At 40.5% G+C, this 26525-nt stretch overlaps 1 long non-coding RNA gene across 1 annotated transcript in view; it reads right to left on the bottom strand.

Moving 5' to 3' along the window:
• Window positions 1-581: 581 nt before the first annotated feature.
• Window positions 582-26525, bottom strand: part of LOC107321238 — a 41693-nt gene continuing 15749 nt past the window's right edge. The window contains exons 2-3 of the long non-coding RNA XR_001558509.2: window positions 23248-23288; window positions 582-14962 (exon numbers count right to left, since the gene is read on the bottom strand). This is a non-coding gene — a long non-coding RNA (uncharacterized LOC107321238). The remainder of the gene's footprint in view (window positions 14963-23247; window positions 23289-26525) is intronic.

The raw sequence follows: 26525 nt of genomic DNA, 5'->3' as shown, positions 1-26525 counted from the left end.
ACCAAGAGAGAACCAGCACCATAACGAAGCTATCTCTTTTAAGCATTAACCAGTGAGAATGCTCAGGTAAAACTTTAAAACTAACTGATCATTAAAAAATCCTTTTTTTTTGCATTTATTTAATGTAACAGATAGGAAGAGCTGTAATCTAAAGAAGATGTATATCCAATTCTTAAAAAAAAGGATGCATCAAACTTAGTATTCTGAACTGGAGGTGTACAAAGGGATTTTAAACAGTGTCCTAAAACCATAAAGTACAGTTCACATTTTATTCTCATTGGGAAGTGATGAAGTCTCTTATATCATGATTTTTGCATAATGAATAGAATAAAGAAATGAAACAGGATTTGCACTTCTGCCTCAGTTTTCCCACCACCTTGGAGCTTCACTGGTCTGGAATCCTTCTTCAAGCTATGGGCTTGAAGCTTGATCAGTAGCATCTTTGCTAGTATCTTCTTCCTCTCTCCTTTTAAACATTTGCTGTTTCTTTGTGTGAAGCTACATGTTGCCATCTCAACAACTCTTTCTTTTTTTTTTTTTCTTTTTTTCTTTCTTTTTTTTTTTTTGTTTTTTGCCAGCTGTCTAATCTCTAGATGGAAAAGAGAAAAAGATTTTGCTGCAACTGAATACAATTATAAAGACAAATGCTGTTGCATCTGGGAGAGACAGAGAACATCTTCGTTAACATCTACATTAAATAATACAGCAATTTCCTTACTTATCAGCCACATCTGTGCATTCGACTTTCACAAACATGCAAAGACTCCCAGAAGATTACTTCTGATGAAAGCCTCTATTCCAAACACATTTAACATGAACCATAGCCCACCATCTGACTAGGGTGGTAGGAGAAATAGTTCAGTGTATACTGAGACTGTTATGATGGCTTTATTAAGAAAACAGTTTTGCAATATCTTTCAGGCCTTTAACAATAAGAAATGTTGCTACTGCAAGGTTTGAATCTCAAGCATCTTGCAAACACCAAATTTCACAGCCTTTTGAAGAACATTTCCTTGCATAAAGGATGCAGATACATGAGAAATTCAAGTGGCAAGCTGGTGATGGAAGGAAGAGCCAGCAGTTTAGGAGTTCTGTTAGTTCATCGTGTGCAGAAACTGCTGGACAATGGGTTCATCATACCTGAAATGAATACTCTAAGAGCAGTTTCCCCTGTGCCATTTTACACCCGAAGTATATCACTTCTCTGTACTACACTGGCTGGAAGCTGTAGTGCAGCTCTTTATGATTTCTGCATATAGCAGACAAGTTTTTGGTAATTTAGGGATGGGGGAGATCCTATACCTCGTGAAGATGTGGCTGGCTGGTAAGCATATCCGGCACTCCCCTAAGAACCCGCCACTCTTTCCAGCCCACCTAAACATCCTGCATCTCCTTACAGCTCCTAAGATGGCCTTCCAGGCCTCCCGTCTGAGTTCAGGCAGATCCTTGCCTTGGAGCGTTCTGTGGCATGTAACAATATGGCTCTGAAAAATTAGTAGTTTAACTGAAAAAAAAAAAAAGCAACTTTTATTTACAGACTTTGCAAAAATAAAGTCACAACAAATAAAAGCATCGTTCCATGTCACCTTTATTTACAGTAAGCTGCAATTACTTAATAGTCAGTATCTGAGCAACAGCTAGAATCACTGACTCTCCTCCTCAACTTATTCCCACAGAAAACGTCAGCAGGATCTAATTATCTGAATGAAATGACCTTTCACTGAAGTTCTCCTTATCTCCACAAGAGCTGAGCTAGGCATTGTATTTACTGGAGCTCAGAGTTTGTACATTTCATTCTCTTCCTGGAATAGATGCTCAGATACACATTATCCCATGCATTATCAAGCCTCAGGTGAAAAGGCTGAGGAACTGTGTGCTACTGGATGAAGGATTTCTTGCAGTGTCTCAGCTGGTTTTAAGTATTTGGATGATGACTTCTGGGTTTACAGCTCTTCAGCCTGGGACCCAATGACCCGTCAAGCTGCAGATGGTCCTGTGCATTTCTACAGGGAGCTGCTTATTTCTTTTCACTATGAAAGAAATATGTTTGCCTGTCTATGCTGCAAGTGTTGCGGAACCCAGGCTACTACAAAAGCAAGAAACACACAGTACATTTCCCTACCCTTGGGAAGGGTCAACTCTATCTATTGAAAAGGTCTAGAAGATAGACAATAACTTTTAAATATTAAAGACAAATCGTGTCCTCTATTAATGCCAGCACTGAGCAATGAGGCTGAGCAGCAATTGTAGGAAAGTTATCTACAAAGAGTTTACAAATGCTGCTTGAGGTAAAGTCACCCAGAGAAACAAAAGGTATACAAGGAAGAAAATGTCAGAAGACCTCATCCTAAAACATTTGCAAGCAGATTGATCAGGCACCCATTTCTAACCAGGAGCATTGGAAGCAGCATGACCTGCACTGCAGAACTGTCCTTCTGTTTCTACCACTGCTTGCAGCATTTTTAGCACCTGGAGATTTTAAAATGGGAGTGGGCATGTGTCACTGTGATAATTTGTTCTTTATAAGTCAGATCAGAGAGTCTCCCCTTTCCAACACTGGTGGCAACACTGAAGAGCTTGGGTGTTCCTCTATTGACTCAGACCGGGGACTGGAATGTAGAAGACTTCTCATCATTTATCTGATCCTGACAGACTTTTGTTCAAACAAGAAGTGACTATTTTTCTAGCCCTTGGAAAAGAAAGTGATTGCAGCCTCCTTCTTTGGGGCAGGCAGTTTTGTCTCTTTTGATGGTTAGAAATATCAGCCTTGCACTCCTTGTGTTCGCTTAGTTATATTGCAGAACACGAGTACTGGGCTTGTATCACCTACCCCAGTTTTACATTAGTGTCTCTCATTCCCTTCTGTGGACTTGCCCTGGTACAGGCTGCAGAACAAGACATGAATTCTCCAAACACCCTTGCTCATACTTAACTCTCTTTGGTTCACACATGCATATAACTGCTGAATGAGAATCTGTAATCCATCTGTATATCAGCCCTAGACTGAAATGGGGATTATAGAAGTTGGCTTAGTCCAAGAAATGCCTTGGTAAAAAATAAAGCTGAATATAATTTGGAAAAGAGCAAGCAAAAGTACATAAATAGCCTGACAATTCAGGTATCTGTTTCCTCTAAGTTTGTATTTGCCATGAAAGCAGATTTCACTCTAGCTAATTTGATAAAAGCACAGCCTTGCAAAGTTTATTTAGATGAGAGTACTGTAGATCTGTCCTTTGTTTTTTAATTTTAACACGCATAGCAAATGCACAGAAGATTCCTCTGTTGAATATCGTGACATTACACAGCAGATTCACCTTGAATAGACCACCAGTAGTGGTAAGTGCTTGGAAGCTGAAAATTAGACAGCTGCCGTGCTGAGCGCAGCTACATTATTTTATTTGAGGTTTTTTTCTCTAGCACTTTATTCAGTCACAGCATTACCAATTGATCCTTTCCACCTAGTGTTCCTTTGGACAGAAAAGATGCTTCTGAAAATGTGACAATTCCTTTGGTACTCCAAATATCAAAGATCAAGGATTTATATATTATATCAAGTGATTAAATACTGCAGATGGGAGACGAAGTTAAATATCAAGTTTTCCCCTATCCTCGATTGCCCATGACCTCCCTCAGCTGTAGTTCTTTCCCTAGCACCAGCGCCACTGTTTTATATCCAATATTAAACCGCTTAACATAATATACAGTCCTTGAGCTTTGATGCTTGTTCTGAGAAGTACCAGTGGATGTGCCAGTGATTTTGATGAGGTAAGACGTTTTACAGTCATTTGCTAAGAACGATTGTTTGTTAAAGTAATTTTGGTGCTCAGGAGTATAAGCCAGATAACTGAAATATAATCACTTGCCATGTATAGTATTCTACCTATCAGCTTAAGGTGACTTCTTAATTTGTCTTCCAGTTGCAGAAATGTTGAGCAGTGTTGTATTGCTCTTCCTCCCCTGACAACTGGGAGATGATTATAAAATTGTCATTTGTTCCACTGAGCAATTACTTGCTGTCATTTAAAAATTCCAAACAGAAAACAGCAAATAAGTCAAATGTTTGTTTCAGTTTTTCCTAAGTGTAGAAGATCCCTAGCAAAAAAAACCAGCTTCTACTGTGGAGAGTGCGGGGAGCAATACACCTATTTAAGCTACCAGTATCTAATGATGGACTTTCTGTTTGCCCTGGCCTCCCATCCAGATAGGGCACTTGACCGCTTGTTAAGCTTTCAGCACACACTGACACCATGTTGAAGCCTTCCTCCCTTTTACTCTATGCTTCTCTAAGTCAGCGCCCTGTCCCGTAGTGGGTCTAGAGTGCCTTGGTGCAGTCCAAAGGGTCCTGCAGGCCCGTGCTCCTGAGCAGCCTCCAGCAAATACCTGGTCTCCAAGCCTGGCTCCCCATTCCAGCACCCAAACAACAAAATCAGTGGTCAGGATCCATATCCCTGATGTGTGGCCACTACAAGATGACTGCTGGGTGCCTATTTGCCTCTCCATATTGCTTTAGGGATGCTGGAGAGAGCAGGTGGCTTGCCTTGCTGCAACAAGCAGCAGAGGGATTTGCCTGGATTGCTGCATTCCTCCTGGAGTCCAGCAGATGGTAACATCATCATGCGTATGGGCTCAGCTTTTAGGGAGCCTGAAACAAGTGCTTGAGCTTCTCCAAATGCACTGCAGCGTCCTACAAAGAGTTAAAAGAAAATTTCAAGCAAATTCTAGCTTTTGAATCTGATCAGGACCCCTTTGAAGTTACAGAGCAGTTTTCTTTTGAATGTCCATTTATTAGTTTTATCATTTGTTAAGGTATTAATCCCTAGGCTGAGCTATAGCTTTAGTTTTCAACCAGAAAGTCTGACATCATGTAGGGATTGTGATCATTTAAAGGCATACGTGATTATTATTGCCACAAATGGCAACCAGAGAACTGATCAGGAAAGGAAACAGACCTGGGGGAAATGCTTGTTGGCTCCCCTACCTGCTGACTCCCCTTTTCTTCTAAATTTCTGAAACATGTGCATTTCTAACGCTTTTATGTATTTAACTCCTTCTTACATAAATAAATAAACAGATAAAAATAAGATATTTTCAAGCATTCAGGTTTTTCTAATGAGATCAAGTTTGTATTAGAATGAGAGACGCAGAATCAGGAAGATTTTTACAAAAACAAGGATGGAACCTGTTTCAGATGCATTTCTTCCATTTCTTCTCCCCCTTCTGCTCTTTTACTCCTTGGGGACATCATGCCATTGCAGTAGTGGGGGACTAATTGCTAATGGGGTGACCATGAAATATCAAGTTCTCAAGGGCACAGAGAGGCTGCGTGAGCTTTAGGCCAGGCTCACTGCAATGCTCTTGAATATCTAAATGGTTAACCATTTAGAATATGAGTCCTTAAGTATGTGACTTGAAAGCGTTAGCAGAACTGCAGGATGCATACATGTTTTTAATATAAGGTTTATTCACGAAGCACTAAGTGAATTCCCAGTCAAAGCTGTTTTGTATGCAACTGCAATTCTGTGACTGAGATGCATGTCTCACATGAAATAAATAAATAAATACATATATATAAATTAAAAAAAAAATGGAAAGTGACTTTACTTCTGGTAGTGCATGTACTACGTACCAAGGAGATCATTTTGGTAAAATAGCCATTTTATGCCTAGAAGAAATAAATTAACAAGTTTGACTATCTCTTCTTGATAACATTTTAAACTGTGCATGTTAAATCCTGGGATTTAATGCTATTAGTATAATGTAACCCTCTTTTATATTTTACTTTCTGTAGCTTCTTATCTATCAGTGTAATTTACTTAACAGAGCTTGTAAGTTCGGCAGTAATATCAACTCTGTCTTCAGCTAAATAAGAAGGCATCTGTTAGAACTATGAGGAATCCAATATGATTCATTTTTAGCCTGTTCTTGCTCATTCTTTTTGTCTTATGCCCTGTAGTGGGGTGAGCTTCATTTTGTTTTCTTACACCACATATACTCTTCCTTACACTATGACCTATCAGGGACCTCACTGCCATTTGGCTAGAAAAGGTCACATGAACCTTTGATTAGGAGTAGATGGATTTTTACTTCCTCACAACTTCCTAGCCTACCACAAACAAGTCTGCAGTTGACTGTGGATTGCACCTTGCCTGTGGGACTCCCTTCTGAATTTTTCAGGATGCAATGCCTGAGGTTCCTACTGGCCCCCACACTGCAAAGCCCACCAGTTTTTGCACAGCTTTGCAGCCAAGAAGATTTTAAAAAAGGTGAAGTAAATATCAATGAATACAAGCATACCACAGTTAGATCTTTACAGTGATAACTCAAACTGCCAGCAGTGAAGATGAAAGCAAACTTCATTCAGGTGTGTGAAAGAGCTCAAAGTGTTCATTGCTGGCATAAAGAATGCATTCCTATTTAAACGTTTGATCTTGCAAACTTTTATAACTCTGTGCGCAAATCTTTGCTGATGAATGATGACAGAGCTTTTCACTCAGCATTTGATTATTAATTTCAGTTGTAGCAGAAAATAATTGCTCTGTTGGAGCATACCGGGATATGCTTACTCTGTCCCTACTGACTGCATTAGGATAAGCAACTCAACCACATCTGATTTTAGCACAGGCCACAAACTTTATGACTGACTCATTACTCAGCCACTTCTTAGCCCTAAAGAATAGGCCTCCAGTGAGTCACAACGGTTTAATAACAGTGTTTTCCCATTTTATAAATCGTTCAGGTACCAACTAGTTTCATGGAAGAATGAGGGAACCTCTAGGAATGTTGTTTCGAAACTCACATTGTAGCCACCTATTTTGCACAAAATGACTGAAAATTAAGATATAAAATGTTGATTGTGGAACAGATTGGTTCAAAATAAATACATAAAAGGGTTTATATTTTCTATGCATTTAGGATATGTTCTAAAGAAATGGTTCAAATGTAGATAGAAGTCTCAAAGAACATTTGATGATTCAGAACGTGACATACTGGTTCTCTGCTTGTCTACAAGATTGCAGGTACCATCTAGTTCTGCTTTTAAGGAGTCCTGAATCAAAAGGCATGTCTCTCTTGGGCAAAAAATTGTTTTGTTTCATAGGTGACCCTTGGGTCACTTAGAGAAAGTACATATTACTTGCCTTCTGGAATATTCTTTTGTTTTTGCTTTGACAAGGAAAGCCATAAACGGATCCTTCACCTTACCCAGTTTGCTGGGGATGTAAGGGTGCAAATGACAGTTCAGACCAGACCTTCCTAACATAGGTAAGGTTCAGAAAATGGTCTGATCTGTTTCGAAATCCTGCAAAATAGCAGAGAAAAATTTAGTAGGCGTATTGTATTGCGTGAAGCTTTTCTATACTTAATTCTCACAGGGGCAGTTTTTCTGACTTCAGGGAAAGTGAATGAACGTACCGAAATATCTCTATAGTAATGAAAGAAATCTCATTGTGCCATTGGAGATTGAAGCTGCATGGCCCTGTGGGTAATAAATTGCTACTATTCAGACTCATGAGAGCATCAAGGAAAGCTGATGCAGAGTACTCTAATGACCATTATAACTGAATATAGTGAAAAGGACTGTTATTTAAGTACATTTCAAAATGTTCAGTAAATTGGGCAAAGGTACAGCTGTGCTTATGCTCTGAGACAGCCTCTGGTTTTATGCAGTCTGGCAGACTTTGCTCTTTGAATTCAGGATTTATCTCTGTGAGCTAAATGTTCTTAGTATTTATGGCGGCTGTTTGTAAGGGAAGATGCAAAACCACGGAGAAGTGGCTGAGTTCACACAGGCTCCAGCTGGATGGCACAAGCTTTGAGGGGTTTAGACAGAGACAACTGAGGGAAGAGTCCTGCAGCCATTCAACACTGCACTGTTAGTCTTTCAAAAGCACCTGCTTGTATCTTGCATCAAACGTGACCCCTATGAAGCCAGCATTTCCGCCTGGACTATTAAGAAGAATTTTTGAGGCCGAGTGACAATATGTCACGGACAATTATATATGGCCAAGGAGAAACATGTTTATTGCTCATATGGCATTCTGGACCAGACAGTCCAGACTCCCCTCCCCATTGCAAGTAACTCAGGTTTGTTCTGGATATACTCCTACCCCATTTTGCAGGCTACTTTGTTTACAGAATGATTTGAGCATTCATACAAACCTGTTTGATCGAAAGTAAGGAAAGGACAAAGTTTCCTTGCTTTGCCATGTGGGCAGTGAAATTTATGGCACGTTGTCAGCCAGTCGTTACAGTATGTCATTGCCTTGGGATTTCCAGCTTAAGGTAGGTCAACAGCCCTCAGACTTTTTCTGGCTGTGTCGTTAATGGTTGATTTTGCCTTTAGACTGCTTGTGGCTTCTGGATCTAATCAAGTCCTTTTATTGAGTACAGTATTCCATGTATTATTACTATTATTTTTGTCTGAAGAGACTCTTGCAGATAATGCAGAGCCAAGTACTACACCCATTTACATTGGTATATCACCAGGCAGGTACACTGTGATCAAATAACTAAGGCAAACAACTTGCAGTAAGCAAGTAACCAGCAACATCTGAACAACCAACAGTGCAACAAATCATCTGTATGAGTTGCACGATCAGCACATGGAGTCAGACCTGCACTATCCAGGAGCCATCAAATCACAGTTTGTTTGAGGTGCAATAAATAAACATGGGTGTCTTAGCTAATGAATTAGCCATGGGGAAAATAAACCATGTGAAATACTGTCAACTGCTTATATTAGAGACCTTCCTAGAGAATAAAATGGCTGAGTCAGGAGTCAAGAATTTATCATAGCAACATCACTGCTACCTGTCAGAAATGTCTGAAGGGACACTTCACTGGACTGGAGGTAGATTATTGCTGCAAACACCAATGTCCTGCTTATTACATAGCTGTTTGCTAACATACTTTCCTAAACACATTTCCAGTAATTGGTGGCAATCCATCCTGCAAAACAGAAAGACAAGTGTTTTTCTGCAGAGGGGCTCTGTGGTCCAAATACGGGTTGTGTTCAAAGCATCATCAAGTAACTCTAAAGAGAAAAGAATGAACTAAACTTACACTCCCAGTCACTACTTGGAGTTTTCAGTACTATCTGATTTCTGAAAACCTGCACAGAATAACTCATTAACTCTCAATCGCTTGCTTTTTCTGCTTTTACATATCTGTGTGTAACAACCTCATTTAAGTTAACAATGAGATAACTAAGGCCGTGTGGCATTTATTAATAGGTCAGTTTCCTTATTAACACGGAGGCTGACGTAAAAAGTTCAACACAGTTTTTTTTTCCATGTTTCCAAACCTTCTTGGCTATTTACTTGTCATGGTATTATCATCTCTGTATAACTCCTGAACCAGAAGAAACTGGATGAAGCAGCTGAAGATAGGCTGGACATGCAGCAGGTCAAATAAGGTTCTGAACAAGCATTTATCTTTCTAGGTTACTGTTCTGCTGTACTTGTTTGATTCTTCATGTGCTTATGACCACTTGAAATGATTCCAAAGCATGAGAGCTTGAAGTAACAGAGTAATTACATTTAAATATGACAACATAGGTCAGAAGTTTAGATGAGTGACAACTGCAGAAGTATGTGCTAAGTGCTGTCACCTGCCCAGTCTGCAAGCTGGAGATCTATCACACTGGTATGAAAAAATTGCTTGTTTTTTGCACCAAACAAAATATCTCTACTGATTCCACCTTTAAAAAAGTGCAAAATAAAATCTCTATCATTTCAAGGCTTTTCCTTCATCTATGTGGAATGCTTAGTCCATGTATTACTTACTTTGTCAAGTGGTCATTCACTCTTCTGAAGTCTTTTATTGGCCCACACTACTCAAAATGTCTAGTTTTCCCACTTCCTACATTAGTCTCGGGCAGGCTAAAATCAGTTTGTGGTGTGTTTTGACATTTCATTTGTGAACATGTTTAGAGACTATTCTGATAGGGAAAGAGCAAGACAAAATAGAAGACACAAGTGAATACAAAGATTAAATATTGTTAAAACTACTACCAATGTTCTGTGGAATTAATATTTCAGAGCTGTAGAGAGTTCATATCAACGCACAGTGTTTTATAAACTCTATTGGTTAAAGATACTTTGCGATGATTCTGTAGGAAATCTATTAATTAAATTCCTACTTATCTGACAATGAAGTTCAAACAAATAAAAAAACCCAAAACTTTAAAATACAGAATTACAAATAACTTGATTTCTAAAATTGATTTATGCTATATTTAATTACCTATTCTTTTCAAAAATTCAGAATTTAAATAGATCATGTTTGCTTTAAGAAATCATAGAACTGCTCAGGTTGGAAAAGACCTTGAAGACCACCAAGTCCAGCCACAACCTAACCATAGTACCCTAACTGCAACAACCCTTGGCTAAATCATGACACTGAGCACCACATCCAAATGGCATTTAAACACATCCAGGGATGGTGACTCAACTACCTACCTGGGAACCTACTCCAGTGCTTAACAACCCTTCCTGTAAAGAAGATTTTCTTGATACCCAACTGTACGGTGACAATAATGAAAACATGGTAGTAAATATCCAAAAGGTTATTTACAGGAAAAACTCACCACATGGAAGCCTTCAGTCTGCTGACAACCAATCACTGAGACAATCTCCACCAAAGAGTGATCTCCAAGAGAAGCTGCCTTAGTGGTGGTCAGCCCTTAAATGAGGTCTAGAGGAGGTTGAGTCAAGCTCCACCCCTTCCGGGAGCACAGCTCAATTACTCTCACCTGTGCTCCCACAGCTGACCCAACACTTGCCTCAGCTGATTAATCAGAGGTTCAGGCTGTGATTACCAATTTCCCATACACCAACCTAAACTTTCCTGACCTTTCCTAACCTTTTTCCTGATATCCAACCTAACTTTTGCTTTATACAGGCTTGAATTATTCTGCTGAAACCAATGAGACTGTAAGGTTTTAGTTTATTGCTGTTGAAGTAACTGGAAATTGGATCTAGGTTTGAAAGACTAGGAATTCAAGCATCATTAGCACTGAGTGAAAGCTAAAATGCTTTTAGTGTGGAAGTCTTGAACACAACCTATCAAAGAGTGTCTTGCACATTTCACTTTGATGCTCCATATTGGAAGTGCACACCTTCCTCCTTCTTTAGATTGTATAGAGAACTGGGCCACCAACACCTGGGTTCAATATCTGAATGCACCTAATGACAGTAGCATTAATAAACCTTCCATCTTTTCTATATTTGCCCTAGGAAAATGAAGGCATGCAGCTAGGAGTATGACACATCGATGTATAAGATACATGAACTGTCCAGGTTTCCAAGTGAGAGAAACGACAAAGTAATACAGTCACAGCTAGAGCCATCTTGGACTGACTCCACTCTCCAGCAGTGTAGGAATATGTTGGCGCAAGGCTGACTTCCAGGCTGAGTATTTGAGGTGCAAACAACTATCACTGGCTGCAAATGGGCTGAAAGATCCAGAAGGCTAAGGTGACAGTCACCCAGCAGTCATTCAGCCCATGCAGAGCTACATGCTGATAAGTTACATACCAGGACTACTTATTCCATTTCTCCAAACACAGACAGCAGGATTTGATGAAGACTGCAAGAGTCTGAGAAGTAACAGACCAGTTGGCAGGTGCTGGACATGAAAGTAAGATGGGATAAGGTAACATATTCCTGAAATTGTCACTGCTCATGTTTTGATGGTGTTACAAAGGAAATCATTTGCCCAGTTTTGAAATATGCATTCAAACTTCTGTTCTATTAAAGACACGTCAGTATGTTGCCACCTGTTCCAGTCATGCTTGATAATGAACAGTATGCTGAGATAATACACCCGTCTGGCCTTGTAAATGTGTTTCAGGGGAAAATCAAAATTAAGTAATGCAAGTCAAATTTGAATGGATAGTCTTATTACAGTCAGTGTTAAATCCTGTGCTCTTAATTACTTTGTTGCCTGAATTGGAAACTCTTCCAATAACTCCTGGGGGGGAGGCCTGTGGCAGGGGGAAGGGTTGATGGTGAGAGGGAGAATAGAGCTTCTTGACAACTGAGAGCTAAAGAATATAATTTTGTCACAAGATCTATCAGTAGGCCACTGATGACAGTAAATCCCCACAAAGATCCATCAGAGAAGTAGTAGAAAATGAAAGTAAGGGTAGCACTAAAGATTTAAACCTAACAGTGCCATGACTAAAAGATAAAGCAAGCAAGACACCATTGAGATCCCACTGAAATCAGCAGGAGCCTCCAATTTATCTGCAGGACTGCAGAGTAGGCCTTGATATAGCTTTTAATAATTTTGAAGGCAAAGGCATCAATTAAGGCCAGGGAAGGGGTTGACTTTAAGCATGTACTAATGCCTTTGACATATATGCTTAAGTGCTTTGAACACCAGCTTGTTTTCTGGCTGAAACCTGGAATTCTTCTAATAACTTCCAAAACCCTTTGACTGAGGGAATTTCACTTTCATGTCCATGTGGAGCAACCATGGGCTTATGATGTGCTCTAAACTTTATGGTGGAAATTTCTACTTAAGAAGTTCTCCTTTGTTAGTATTTAAGAATTTGAAGCTGTAGGTGTCTCTGCTAGAATGGCTGTGAAATGCTGTAAATCAGCAAGATATGAGAGAATAATATCCACATCTCACACTCTGATTTCTGCCCGTTGGGCTCTTACTTGGTTGACTCTGTAAGGAATCTCTGCCAAATGAGTTTGCTCCAAACAGGCTCTTGGGCTGTTATCTTACCATGGCATTTCATTACCAATCATGTTAGAAGAGAGATGAATCACTGTAAGGGCTCATTGTGCTGACACATTTCCCAGTTTATCAGGATTCCATATGGCTCTCCTAGGTAGGAGTAATGTGAAACTCAGAAATGCCTCTTCTTTCTTCCAGTATTGCTCTTTTGAGAAGCAAGTATTCACAGCCATGCTATCTGAGAAGCAGTCAGCTGTTGGTCTGTAATCATCCTGCAACTACAAAGAGTTCCATTCACCTCAAATTAGGGGCACGCTATGGAACATACAGATCAAATGCTTCTTATATCACATTTATACATCAGATAATCCAGGCACATGAGAAATAGCAGGTGCAAGTGAATCAAGGCTGGATTAAAATAATCCAGTCTTATAGCTAGTTTATATTACTACTATTATTGCTCTCCCCTGAGCAAACTGCAAAATACTAAGACCATATTTCCAGATGCTTCAGCTGGTAGTAGTGCTGATTGGACCAGAAGCCGGCTGCAAGCAGTGTTACTGAAATCCAACTAGTGATGCAATTTTCTCCGAAGATCAAGGATCATCAGTTCTGGATTCAGGAAATCATCGCTCATCAGCTGGGATGTTAAACAAAGCACAGCAGTCAAGTACCAGGATAATTACAAAGGGAGGTTTTCATATCATATAATTTAGGAGCTAAGTTAGGTAACCACGTCATTTAGAGAGTTTGCAAAAAAAGACTAATTCTATCAACAGATAATTCGAAAGCCTAAAAGTAAATAAACAGAGGTGCTTAAAATGGCTGATCCAAACATATCAATGCCCCCCCCAACTGTAATTTCCTTTGTATTTTAACCAGATATTTCTCCCTGCCTCCTTGCACAAAGATGTGCAATCTTGCAGAAGTCTGCTAGATTTCCATTACACCCCACAGTACTGTAGGCTTCTTTGGCTTGGTTCCCACTGGGACGCTCATCCTTTGGTAGCAGAGGAATTCTACAAATGCATGTCATGTGATATTCAGAAAATATGATTACATATCTTTGTTCCCTGATTTTACCAACAAGGGATAGGGTATGGAGTTAATATAAGAAGTCCCTGATATAAAAATACTTAGAGGTTTTGCATATTCCTGAAGTGCTTGCAACATTATCGGTATTTTTTTCTTACCCAAGACTTTAGTTTGTGAGGCCATTACTCTATGTACTACTCATCATTCACCCACAGTATTATCCCATGAGATTAAGCAAGACTTAACATGTATGAAGAAGAAAAGACATTCAGAAATATTTATCTGTACATCCTCACTGGTACTCCATTCTTGAAAGAATCATAGAATCCTTTGAGATGGAAGGAACCATTAAAGGCCATCTAGTCCAACTCCCCTGCAGTGAACAGAAACGCAAACAGCTAGATGAGGATGCTCAGAGTCCCATCCAATTTGATCTTGAATGTCATCAAGGATGGGTCTGTCCCCTTCTTTCCCACAGCCCTCCCTTTAAATACTGAAAGGCAAAAACAGGTTTTCCACAGAGCCTTCTATTCTCCAGGCTGAACAGCTCCAGCTCTCTCAGCCTGTCCTCATAGGAGAGGTGTTCCATCCCTTGGATCCATTTTGTGGCCTCCTCTGTGCATGCTCCTGTACTGAGGACTCCACATCTGGATGCAGTACTCTAGGTGAGGTTTCACCAGCACAGAGTAGAGGGGCAGGGTCACCTCCCTTGATCTGCTGGCCACACGTAAAGGCCCAATCCTCTTCTGATGGATGCCAAAGACAGAATTGCCATTAACTGAAATTTGAGAGACAGGAGGCTTTCTATAACAGAAACACAGCCTTCATGAGTGCAGGTGAAAGTTAGAAAAGAGAGCTGGAAAGCACCATAAAACGTCACCTACAGCAGATCAGGCAACCCATTGCACATTTATCTGAACTCTCATTTAAGAACTCTCCTGATGGATCTTTCTCAAGCAGACTATTCCATCACTTTACTATCTTTAACTGAGCTACCCAATGTCTTACCAGAATCCATTTTTGCTACAAAGCCCACTGTTTTTTGTCCTATCCACTATGGATGCAGAAAACAAAGTGCCGCCTTCTTCTCTGCAGCAGCCTTTTATGTATTTGAAAACTATTACCATGTCTCTGCTTCATTTTCTCTTCCACAGATTGCACAGAGCCAATTAGTTCAATCTTTCATTGCAGGTCATGTTTTCTAGTTCTCTGATCATTCTCGTACTGAATAATAAGAGTTCTGTGAAAGTAAAAAAAAAAAAACACATCAAAATTATTGTAGTGGTTATAATTATTATTAAAATTAATGATTCAATCACAATGCATTTTATTTGGGCTATTGCTAATCTAACTTTTCTTTTAATGTTTAATAATGTGTACACAGATATATCCTTTCAGACTGTGCTTCTGTGCAAGGATGGCTCACTGCCTTTGTGAATTGTATTTCAGGAAATAAAAGAAAGCCTTGCAAGCTAAAAATATGTGCTCCCAGGACTGAGAAATGCAGACATCCTCTCTTTTTTACTATACCATTGCTAGTGCTCCGCTGATAAGAACAGATACTTGTCTGAAGCTCCGTATCTCCTACCACTGCACAAGTCTGCAACAGAGATGCAACCACTGTTAACCAGACCATAATTCCTCCACCTATTGGTAGCAGCCCCAGTCTCTGGGTGCCTTCCATCTTCTACCTCAAATCCCCAGTAACCACACTGTCCCTCTGGTTCCTGCTTATTTCCTCAGCCCCATGGGTCACCATGGATTCAGTGACTGAAGTATAATGGATGGGAGGGTTGAATTTAAGTTACACTGCCAGCCTTTCTTTTCTGATGTAACTGCCATCTGAATAGCCTTCCTTTGAGTGGAGGTTTCATATAGAGCACATGAGATGAAAGACTACATGGAACAGCACTTCTGAAGTGCTTCCATATGTAGAACTGGCAGAAGTTTGCTTAGACTAGAAGCTTAAGTGATAATCTTACATTGTTACCAAATGTAAACACAAGGGCAGTCCTGAGGGGCTGTTTTCAGAAAGAAGCCCTAGTTATTGCATCTTCCAGTTGAGTAGCATCTAACAATAAAACTATTAAGTACAGTCTTCCACAGATGTATCATGTAGAAGGTACCCTGTCTGCAATGAATATAAAAAGAAACTTCAGTATGCTTACCAAATCATGTGATCCTAAGTAAAGGTGAAGAGAATCTGTGATGCTTATTACCCCAAGAACTGTAAGTAGGGATGTCCAACAAAGAGTTAATTCAATTTCAAGATGAAAACTTTACATGCAACCTGCTCCCCTAAGAGGTGCGTGATTCTCTTTCACTCAAAAACTCAAAGAAGAAAAGAAAGGGAGGATAAAAGCTGCTAGAGAGCTGTGCAATTTAGGGGAGAAAAGAAAGGAACAAAACCAGGGGAGGAAAAGGAGGAACAAAAGAAACTCACTCCAAAAAGGAGAGTAAAGCACATCCACTAAAGTGGAAAGAAAATCTGGCATCAAAAGAGGTTTTCAGCCACAGACAGCATCCAGCAGCCAGGCACTGCAGGTGATATCAGCACCAAGTACTCTCTGTAGAGAGAGAGAGATTCTTGCAGGACATGCTTCTGGTGTAGGGGTTAGGAGACAAAGTGTGATTTCACAAGACTGAACTTCAGAGAGATTCTTTGAGAACCAGGATTCAAGCTGTTTTCCACTTGCTGAATGAAGCTTGGTGACCTGTTTTGCCTTTTGGGTCTCTCTCTCTCTCTCTCTCTGATTTACCTGTTATATTTGGACTTATGCTTCAGTAAGTTCTAATAATTAAAATAGAACTAGCTGTTAATATTAGGTACAGTGACTTTGAGTTTTGCACTCAGGAAAGAATGTTCCCTGTAGAAAGTTCATATCTTTCTGTAAGAACTCAAGACTACTTGAATGGCCTTCTAGGGGAGACTAAAGAGAAATGAAATACGATCAGAATTGTATGGACTTCTCTATTTTCTTATTTCCCTCATACAATAAATTATGAATTAACATCTTTGAGTTCCCTGGGTAACGCAACTCCTAACATCATCCAAGGGGTGCTCTGCATCTTAATGTGCCCAATGGTAACGTCACATCTGTGGGTTGCTGTCATCGGGATCAATTATTCATGGTGCAGATGCTTTCTTTTCCTGAGCCATGGCCTTGCCTATCCAAGGGGCTCTGTTTAGAGGAGGGCTCGTTTCCTCCTGGGGCATCATTTGCCTTTGTCTTTGCAGCACTCCAGGGATGCAGTTCTTGAGGCAGCCCCAGATACTTGCACTGTTCCTACAGCACAGGGCCTGCTGGTCAATGGCTTTCAGAAAGGAAGAGCCAAGCCACAGTGCAAAGCCAGGGGAGAGGAGATCTCACTGCTTAAGACCACTTACAGTGAGGTAGCTCTCCATTTGCAAGTGCAAGATGTCATGATGTTTAAGAAGCTGTTGCTGGCTTAATATGCTGTAACGTTAACAAAGCCAGGGAGCTCTAAGTGCTATAGAAGTAATGAAACAGAATTTCCAATGGCTTTGTTTCAGTTGCTTGAACAATAGAAATTCAAGACCTTGGTTCTCCTCCTGACATTAGGTGCTCCAGTAGTTATAAAATCACTGCTGCACTCCCTTGCAGCCCTTCCCTTATGGCGTCCCTTGGTGGCAACACACAGGATGCTGGGCACAAGTTAGAAGTCACTGCAGAGTATCAAAATCAGCTGGGAAAACAGCGTGATTGCTGGATCCTGATCCCATAGCTCTGCCAGTGGCTTTTTTTTTGTGAATACAGGACACAAGGAACTATTTTGAAAACTTCCACCCCTCTCTCATATTTGACTGAAATCTGACAACTTGTTTGAAAATTATGGTGGAATGGGGAATGGCAAAGCAAACAGACAGTCATGCACAGACTGGTTAATCGGAAGAGCTTTGTTTTCTTGAAAACCAAACTAGAAAATGTGCTTAAGGTAACTTACGGTACTGCACTGACCTTGAGCTTGCTCACTTCATTAATTTCATGATTTTATCACTGCATTTTCCAATTAAAAAAATTCTCCTCCCCCTTCCTGGGCAAAAATTCTTTTCCCTCCCTCTTCCACCCTTTGCATATCTATCTCCCCATTTCTTTCAATTCTCTTAATCCTTGGTGTGATAATAGGTAAGGAAACATTCCCAGACAAAAGTCTGATATTTTAATTTTGATAACCTCTCCGAACAGAGAGGTTTGTGTAGGATGGAGATTAATGAAAGAAATGAACAATTCACTCATGTCACCAGGTAAAGTTAAGAAGCAGATAACCCTCAGGGATGGAAATGGTTGAAAGGGGGAATAAGTAATAACGCATTTTAATTTTTCATGCATCCCTACCCACAGAATCCTCTCTTTAATGGAAGGAAAACCCAAACTGTGAGCAAAGAGAAGATGAAAAAGAAACAGCTGCCTTATTCTTTGGGTGCACACAGGAGAGGGGCCCTCAAGGCTGGCTCATGGAAAGCTGCAGCCAAGAGCTTGTTTTTCTGCACATTTTTGCCATTCTTTCCAAGGAGGCCAATAAGCTGCAAAGACTCCTAGCCCCAATATACTTATGCATTTTACTGCTGGAATTATTCTCAACTCCTCCGATATAGCTGTCGGACTTTACTGACCTCCTCCCACCACCTTGCTCAAATTGTATTACAATGAGGACTTACTGAAATGACTGAAGGAGTCAGAGATGAGTGGCTTGCTCCTTGGCTTTTCATCTAGTGAAATACGCTTCTAGAACTGTTTCTGAAGTGTTTCCGGAATGACAACAATGCTTTGTCAAATGGTTTGAGAACCCACACTCAACACTTTCTGAATGAGCATATAGCCCAAGAGAGCTGCTAGAGAGAGGAGAAAAAGGCTGCCTGGAAGTGTGGAGGAGGCAAGGTGAATGACTGAAACATGTAACTACAGTACATATATTACGTAATAAAAATGCAGAACTGCAATAGGAAAACAACTCCAAGGAGAACTTGGAGTTGTTGCTCATTGGGATGCCCTCCTGTCATTGTTTGCATGAGGAAGCTGCAAGGATATACTCACAAGGAAGGCACAGAAATCCCTGTTTCAGCCAGTGGATTTGGGCTTTCGAGACAGAGGACAACATTTAAATGGTGATGTTGGCTATCACTTAGTAAAGCACTAGATAGGAATAAGAATGGTCATTGCTTGTTTAGTAGGTCAGACACTGTGGATTAATTTCAGTCACTCCTAATTATGAGTTCAAGTATGAGCTTTCTTGTTTTCAGAAAGTCCAGAAAGCAAGCAACCCACTTCTCAGTCATGCTGACTTGTTTGCTGTTGCCTTCTCGGTAGACCAGCTCTTTGCAATCAACTCCCTACAGGCAGTTCTGGTCACACCAGGGCTGCTCAACCCTGCCCATGCAGCCTCAAGCTGCCTGCAGCTCAGGCAAGTCTCGACATCTCGTGCTGTGCTTTCTCATCTGTAACACAGCTGTAGGTGCACGCTGACCCCATTTACCCGTTTGTTTGCTGTTATGTTGACCTTGTGCATTCAATTCGCTAAATTTGTGGCTGGGCTTGAACAATAACAGGCTAACCAGAAAGCTCAAGCACCTGCCTGTCTACACCCACACACTTACACAAAAATAACAACAGAGAAAACAACTGTTCAACTCATTTCATATTCTAATATACAAAAGCTACACCTTAGCCACTCACCAATATTGATATCATTTTGCCACAAGCCTTTTTCAGAAACAGAGATTCAGTGGCTGAACAGATTTTTGTGCTGGTTAGATTACAGCACATTCTGGAAATGCTGCCAGGCTCTGGGTTCCCTTCATGTGTCTTGAAACTCCCCTCAAACATGACATACCATCAAAAAACTTGTTGCACAGCAGCAGATGCTTTCCTGACTGAATATATGTTTTTGATCTAAGCATCTGCTTTGTTCAGCTGCAACTCTTTTCTTGTAGCCAGGTTTGTCGATTCATCTCGATTGTATAACAACACAGGCATTTGGAAAAGGTCCTGTGTAGAAACTGCTGTGTCTGCTGGCTGCCATGATATGTACTGTGTAAAACAATTAGTATTCATCTTAAATGTTATATGTTTTGCTTTAGTCTTCCTCTTGAAGGCTGTTCCCAAACTTCTCCCTTTTTGTGATTGGAAATCTTCTGATTTGCAGTGTGAGTTCATTCAGAGGCAAACAGCTGCTGCTTAATTTTTCCAGGTTTATCCATTCCCTTACACACTTCATCTGTCTCCCTGGTGCTTAACTACTGGGTGTATTTACAGAAGGCAACAAGATCTCACCCAGGCACTGTTTTACTCCTCTTTCCTGCTCCTCTTCCTCTTGCCCTTAGTTCAATTCACATTTGTCATGGACAAAGTGACAATCAAGATGCAAGCGCTGCTCTCAGGAGAGGCTGCTCTGCGCACATAAAGTCCACCTCTGTCTGGCAAAAGAGGACTTCAGCTTGCTTTGTCATCCCATTCTTCATGCAGAAGGAAAGGCTTGTGCTTGACATCAAATCCAAAGGATGAGTCTGTGATGAGATTAATAATACAGACTTACGCCTCTCCACCCTCTTTAAACATCAAGGTGTTTCCACATTTTGAAGAATTACAGTAGTGATTCCATAACCTGGGTCATAGGCCAGTGACCCAAGGACTACATTTCAGGGTCCATAAAAGGTGACTAAAGCCAGAAGACTGACTGCTGGTGGGCTTAGATTTAATTTATCCACACAGGTATCCACAGGAAAATAGATAGGGCTCCCCAAACACGAAAAAGATTGCAAGCAGCTCTCTTTAAGGATTAACCCAAACTGAAGATCATTGCTTCTATTTAGGTTTCAATCAAATATCTAGGTTTGTCTAGAAACAGTTTGTGAGACAAATATCCCTTTCTTCTCTCTGGTTTGTACTGAAAAAGTATTTGCTTATATGTTCAACTGCCTCTCTGTGAGTATAACTGCCCCTTCATTACACAGACTAGTCAAAAGTCAGAACTGTTCCTATAGGAAAACGCTGTTAGAAACTATATAGTAATAATAAGTACATCTTACAGCTAGACTGCAGCGTTAAGCCTCGGACCGGCAAAATCTTGTTCTGTCAATGTTACTCACTGTGGGTTGTCTGATGGAAGCTCAGTAGTGTTGTCTGTGCTGTGAGATGCTAAGCAGACTGAAGAGGCTTTGTGGGACCAGGGGTCACACAGAACACGATGGACTACAGCTGTGCTCCCTCAAGGGCAAGTAAGAGAATGGCTAATAACCTTGCCTCTGCGATAAGGGTCTGTTTATCTAAGGATGTGTCTAGAATGGTTTTTGGGACTGATATTTTATCTGTTTGGAGTCCAAGAGAGCTGAAGGGCAGCTACCTCTCAGCATCATGCATTAGCACAGCACTTGCTAGAACGAATATACTTTGCCACACGGCCATTTTTTGCTTTCAGTGTGCTGCGTGGGTTTGCTCTGATAAGAAGAGGAGAAAGGCCACAGGAGGTCAGACTAGAGCTTCATCTGGACTAGAGCATTCCAGATTTACTGTTGTCCAATTACACACAGGGAAAGCGTGCAAAGAAATTACCACTCTAAAGTGAATCACATCTAACAATGAACATCTGATAATATTCAGGCGCCTTCTGACAAGACACATCCAAACCATCATTTTTAATAATGATTGATTAATGAGTCTAAATATTTGTGATCAAATACATACTATGGATTTCTATGTCCCATGGCAGCATGTTGTCCAGTTTTTCTTAGCAAGTCATTCTTTGAATTCTATTCCTTTTTTTTTCCAGAGAGCTAAAAATATATTGCTATTTCTTCCTTGAAGCTTTCAGAGTCAGACTACAAAGAATCACAGAATCATGTAATCACTCAGATTGGAAAATACCTTAAAGATCATTGAGTCCAGCCATGACCTAACCATACTACCCTAATAACCCTCTACTAAATCATTAGATCAGAGACAAGATTTCTCCTGTCTGTAACCCTATAAACCAATCGCCTTCATGGCTACTGCCCGTCCAGCCTTGCACCTGCTCTGTGACTGAATGAGGTTCAGGTGAGACCTTACTGTCTTGTACATCTACCTGAAAGGAGATTGCGGCAAGATGAGGTTGGCCTCTCCTCTCATGTGGCTAGCAACAGGATGAGAGAGAATGGCCTCCATTTGTGCCAGAGTAGGTTCAGGTTGGTTATTAGAAAAAAAGATTATTCTCTGAAAGAATGGTCAGGCATTGAAACAGACTGTCCAGGGAGGAGATGGAGTCACCATTCCCTTTCTTTCCTTCTTTTTCCCCAGTAGACTTCACTGTTCTTCACCTTGATGCAAATGAGCTCTAAAGATATGAAGTGACCCAGACTACCTCCTTGGTCAGTATAGAGAGTGTTTATTTGTCTTCATGACAAATGTGCATCAGCAGCTTCATCATTAGAAAAGAGAAAAGGTGTGCTTGGCATTATATATAATACTCTTATTACTGTTGGCCTTAAAATACCTTAGTATGACAAGATCTGAGCCAGTGTCATCCTTTTTTATTTAAATTTAATTTACACAAAATAATGTTCTTCTTGCTCCATTTCCTCCTATTCCCTTTATTTTCCTCCCTTGTTCATTTTCCTATATCACTTCAAAGTTAGTTCCTTTACCAAAGTCACTCCTTCCACAGTCCCACACTTCACCTCTTTAAAGCACAGAAAAAAGTTATCCATTCATTCTATATGTGTTCATGCCCTTTTTAGCTATTTGTTCCCATTAGAATTAAGACTTTGCACTGAGCAGCACTGTCATTTAGCAGATATCATTCAAGGCTTTTAGAGACAGGTAAAAGTTGTTGATCACCTCTGTTTATTTTCTTTCAGCTTCACTGTTACCTCAGCTGGAGCTATATCCTTATAGCATGAACATTTTGAGTGCACACCATGACACTTCGCCCCCACCTTATTTCTGGTATCTGTTTTTCATAGACACTAATGTCTTCTCTTCAACTGGCATCTCAGGTTGTGAAAGCAAATTATGACTGTAGGACAGTGGTATGTGGTTTAAGTCATGTAGGCCCATATTCAAGTATCACAGTCTGTGATAATGAATGGCTCGTGAAACTTGGAAAGCTATGTTAAATTTTACACACTCTCAAAGAGTAGCCAAGACCAGCTGAAGTCATCCTGCTTCAACTGTGCAGCTGCCTTCTGGTCTTTGAATTTTTGTGAAGACTAATTATTTTATTACTAAACCAATATGCTCTTTCTCACTAAATAGCTGCCTATCTCTGCTTAGAGAATAATACTTGCTCTCACAGATCCAACAGGTACATTTGAGGTATCAGCAAAGTCTCTATCAGGCTCTGCCAGCAACTTGCCCTTTACAAGCTAGATCAGTGAGATCTTTGCAGTACTGTTGGGACCACTGGAAATCTCCTTGCACAAAAATTATAGACTTCACAATAAAAATTCACAGATTTCTAACAGAAAAGTAACTGGTTCTTACTATAAAAATAACAGACACCCCCAGAATGTCATAGAAAGATACTCACATTTTGAAGTTCAGGTGATGAGGCAGACAATCAGCTGTTAGCTGTAAAAAAAAAAGAAGAAAAAAAGTTAAGTGATGAAGCTGTGCAGCTAATATATTAATGCACGTGTATTTGGCTGATTATGTATTATTACTACAATTAAGGAATATTGCCAATGGAGTACAATGTTATGACAGTGTAATGTTCTCTGAACTGCTCTCTTGGCAGATATAAGAAAATAAATGACAAATCTAGAAAGAGAAAGAACATGAATTGCACAATGGATGAATTTGGCCCACCTTCCTCCCTAGCATAACATGGTTGGCTCTGGATTGCAATACTGGATCACTTGCTTGTACCACAGTATCATCTATTTCCCCCCCCGCAAGGGGACTTGGTTCCTTAAAACAGTAATTAAAAGCAGCAGAGACACCTCAATGTGGGTTTTGTTGCAGTGCCGCCTGAGTTATCATGCCTAAAAATGAATCATTCATTAGTCAACTGCCAAAGTGGTTTAAATGGCCAGAGCTCCAAAAGGCACTTAATACCATGTGAAACTCATATTGTGACCCAGCAGAGCCCCTCAAGCTGCTGCAAGAAGAGCCACTCCTGAGAAGCAAGGCTGAGCCTGAGCCCCTGAAGGTAAGCAGGCACAGCTGGACAAGGCTGATTTTTTGCGTGTGCCCAGATGTTCGAGGGGGTGGCAGCTCTGAAGATGTTGTGCACAAAAGTAAAAGGAAATAAAGAATAATTGCTTAGCAGCCTTTATAATCTCAACATACCCACATGTAGGGTAAGTCAATCGCTACTGGAAAAACTCCATGGCTCAGAGCTAAGCTCATTTACACCAACGACAAACCCACCTGTTAAAATCTCTGCATTCTGAAAATTGCTTTTTCTTAACCAGAAAAATTTATGCAGACAAGTGACTATATCAGGGTAGAGAGTGGCTGTAGGAGAGTAGCAATGAACCCATACTGGCTTCTAACAACAGCATTATGTTAATAGTTATTGAATGAGGTGAAAATAAGCTAAGAGGAAGCAAGTGAGGAAAATTCAGAGGAAAGTGGCTGAGCTTAGTGTGTCACATCATTAAGATGCTGCAAGAGATAGTAGTGATCATCTGCAGGTCACAGACACATTTAGCCAAACGCCAGACTGCAGAGAAGTTAGGTAGTTTCCCACCTCTTCTGTGCTCAGACACACAAGGGGAATTTCTTTAAAAGAAAAGCATAAAGTTTCATTTGAGGAAGTTTAAACTAAAAATCTAGCCCAAGGCCTTGCTTAGCTCCATTTACACCAGCTACAGTTACATTTTGTAGCAACTTAACAATGATATAGTCTTCTGGATAATTATTTTATTTGCATAAGGGTATTTTAAGCTCTAAAGATACTTTAAAAAAACGCAGAAAAATTCAATTTTCAGGATTGCCAATTGCTGAGGATATGTAGTCTTTCCAGCTTTCCTCCCTATTCTTAATTGTTTTACTCATAGTGTATAATTCTAGAGGTCTTTAGTATACAGCACAGCATGGCTGGAAGAGACCGTTGCTACAGAAATCAGTGCTGTTACTGTCCAATGGACGTAAGTAATACTTACAGTCCAGAAGTGGTGATGCATATTCAGACAAGTTGGAGACACCAGGGGTGAAAGGACAGAAAAATGAATCAGACCTGCTGCAATGGAAGACTGCATCGGGCATACATGTAACTCTCTATTGGCTTGTTCGGCAGTATGTTACTGAGCACAAGGCTACAGAAATCTTTGTACACAGTTGGTCCTCTCATGTTTTTCACATCCAGCTCATAGGCTTCTACAAGGCCTCCGAGCCAATGGAAGGAAATCCTTCTGTTGCCTTTATAAATGTAGCTCCATAGTCTCCTTGGCTATACATATTAAAACTACAAAGCAGGAGCATAGTATACATAATCTAAATAATGTGCAATGGCTTTTATCAAGTAAAAGTTTTGTTCTACTTCACCTTTTGAATATAGTAGTGGGATTCTGAGTGGGTTAAGCTGCCACTAACTCCTACAATTGAGCCAGTAAGACTAGTACCATTAGTTCAAATCATTTATCCCATGGCATTTGTAACACGATGGAAAGCACAACGATGACAGAACAGCAAGATCTCAGGCCACAGCAAGCAAAGATATGCACAAGCACAACAACAGTGGGTGTAGAAATAAGGGAAAGAAGCTACTTAACTTCAGAAGGCCTGTAAGACTCTCAGGTAGGCAGGGATTCCCAGATGAGATATCCTTGCCTCCATTGCCAACCCCTAAATGAAGACTGGGAAGGGGTGGATCCTGGATCCAAGCCTTCCAGTCACTTAGGTGCTTTGCTTGCACCAAAGCACTCTTGGGTTGGCCCTGCCTTCCTACCAGGTGCTCAATCACTGGTACAAGCCATGACCCAGCATTTCCATTACAGCATTTTAAGGAAAATCCCCTTCAGAATCTCCCTTTTCCATTTTCCTCTCCTTACCTCCACTATGCTCTGGTCTCTGTAAAGAGCTTTCATCTTCCTTACATGTTCTGCAGATTCTTCTAAGATAATGGTTCACATTTTGCTTTATGAGTGTGTGCATACAGGAGCTCATCAAGATTTATGGTGTGGTGCTTGTCGACCTTTTCCACGGCTCTCTACTATGTCAGATCAATATGTTCATACAGGAAAATAATAACCCATTCTTTTTGGACAGGAACTCCATGTTAGTGATCAGGTTCCTATCACACTGGTTATTTGCACACTAAATACACACCAGAGACTCTTGTGCTTCAGTGCAAGAACCATTTCAAGAATGTACAGACTTCTGTGGCAGTCTCAAAACGCTGGAGGGAGGTGGGCCTACAGCATGAACCCAAACATGACTTAAGGTGTTTTACTTGTTGGAGTTTCTTGCCTTTAAACACAGACTAACCTGTCTAGAGAAGCCATTTCACATACCTGATAAAGCAGATGTGGAAGAAGAGAGGTAGATTCTGATACCTCTTTTACAATCATCACTCTTTTACTCTGGATAACAAATCTGAAAGGATGACAAAGAAATCCTAGGTTCTGACTATCCTACTGTTAGATAATTCTGTTGTCTTAGAATAGAAAGCCCTCCCAGAAGGCAATGTGACAACCACCCACAAAGTATTCCTTGTGCTAGCACAGAGAATGCACATGAGACTGTGACTGGCTGGTTAGGCTGGGAAAGCACAGCTCAGGATCAAACCAGTGGCCATCCTGCAACATGGTCTTCTACAGGAGGGGAATGTTCTCAAAAGTTGTCTCCAACTGTGTCTCCAAC

This window comes from Coturnix japonica, chromosome 1 (assembly GCF_001577835.2).
Source record: "Coturnix japonica isolate 7356 chromosome 1, Coturnix japonica 2.1, whole genome shotgun sequence".
Lineage (NCBI taxonomy): Eukaryota > Metazoa > Chordata > Aves > Galliformes > Phasianidae > Coturnix > Coturnix japonica.
Note: the sequence above shows the minus strand (reverse complement) of the source record. Positions and strands in the feature narration are given on the sequence as shown.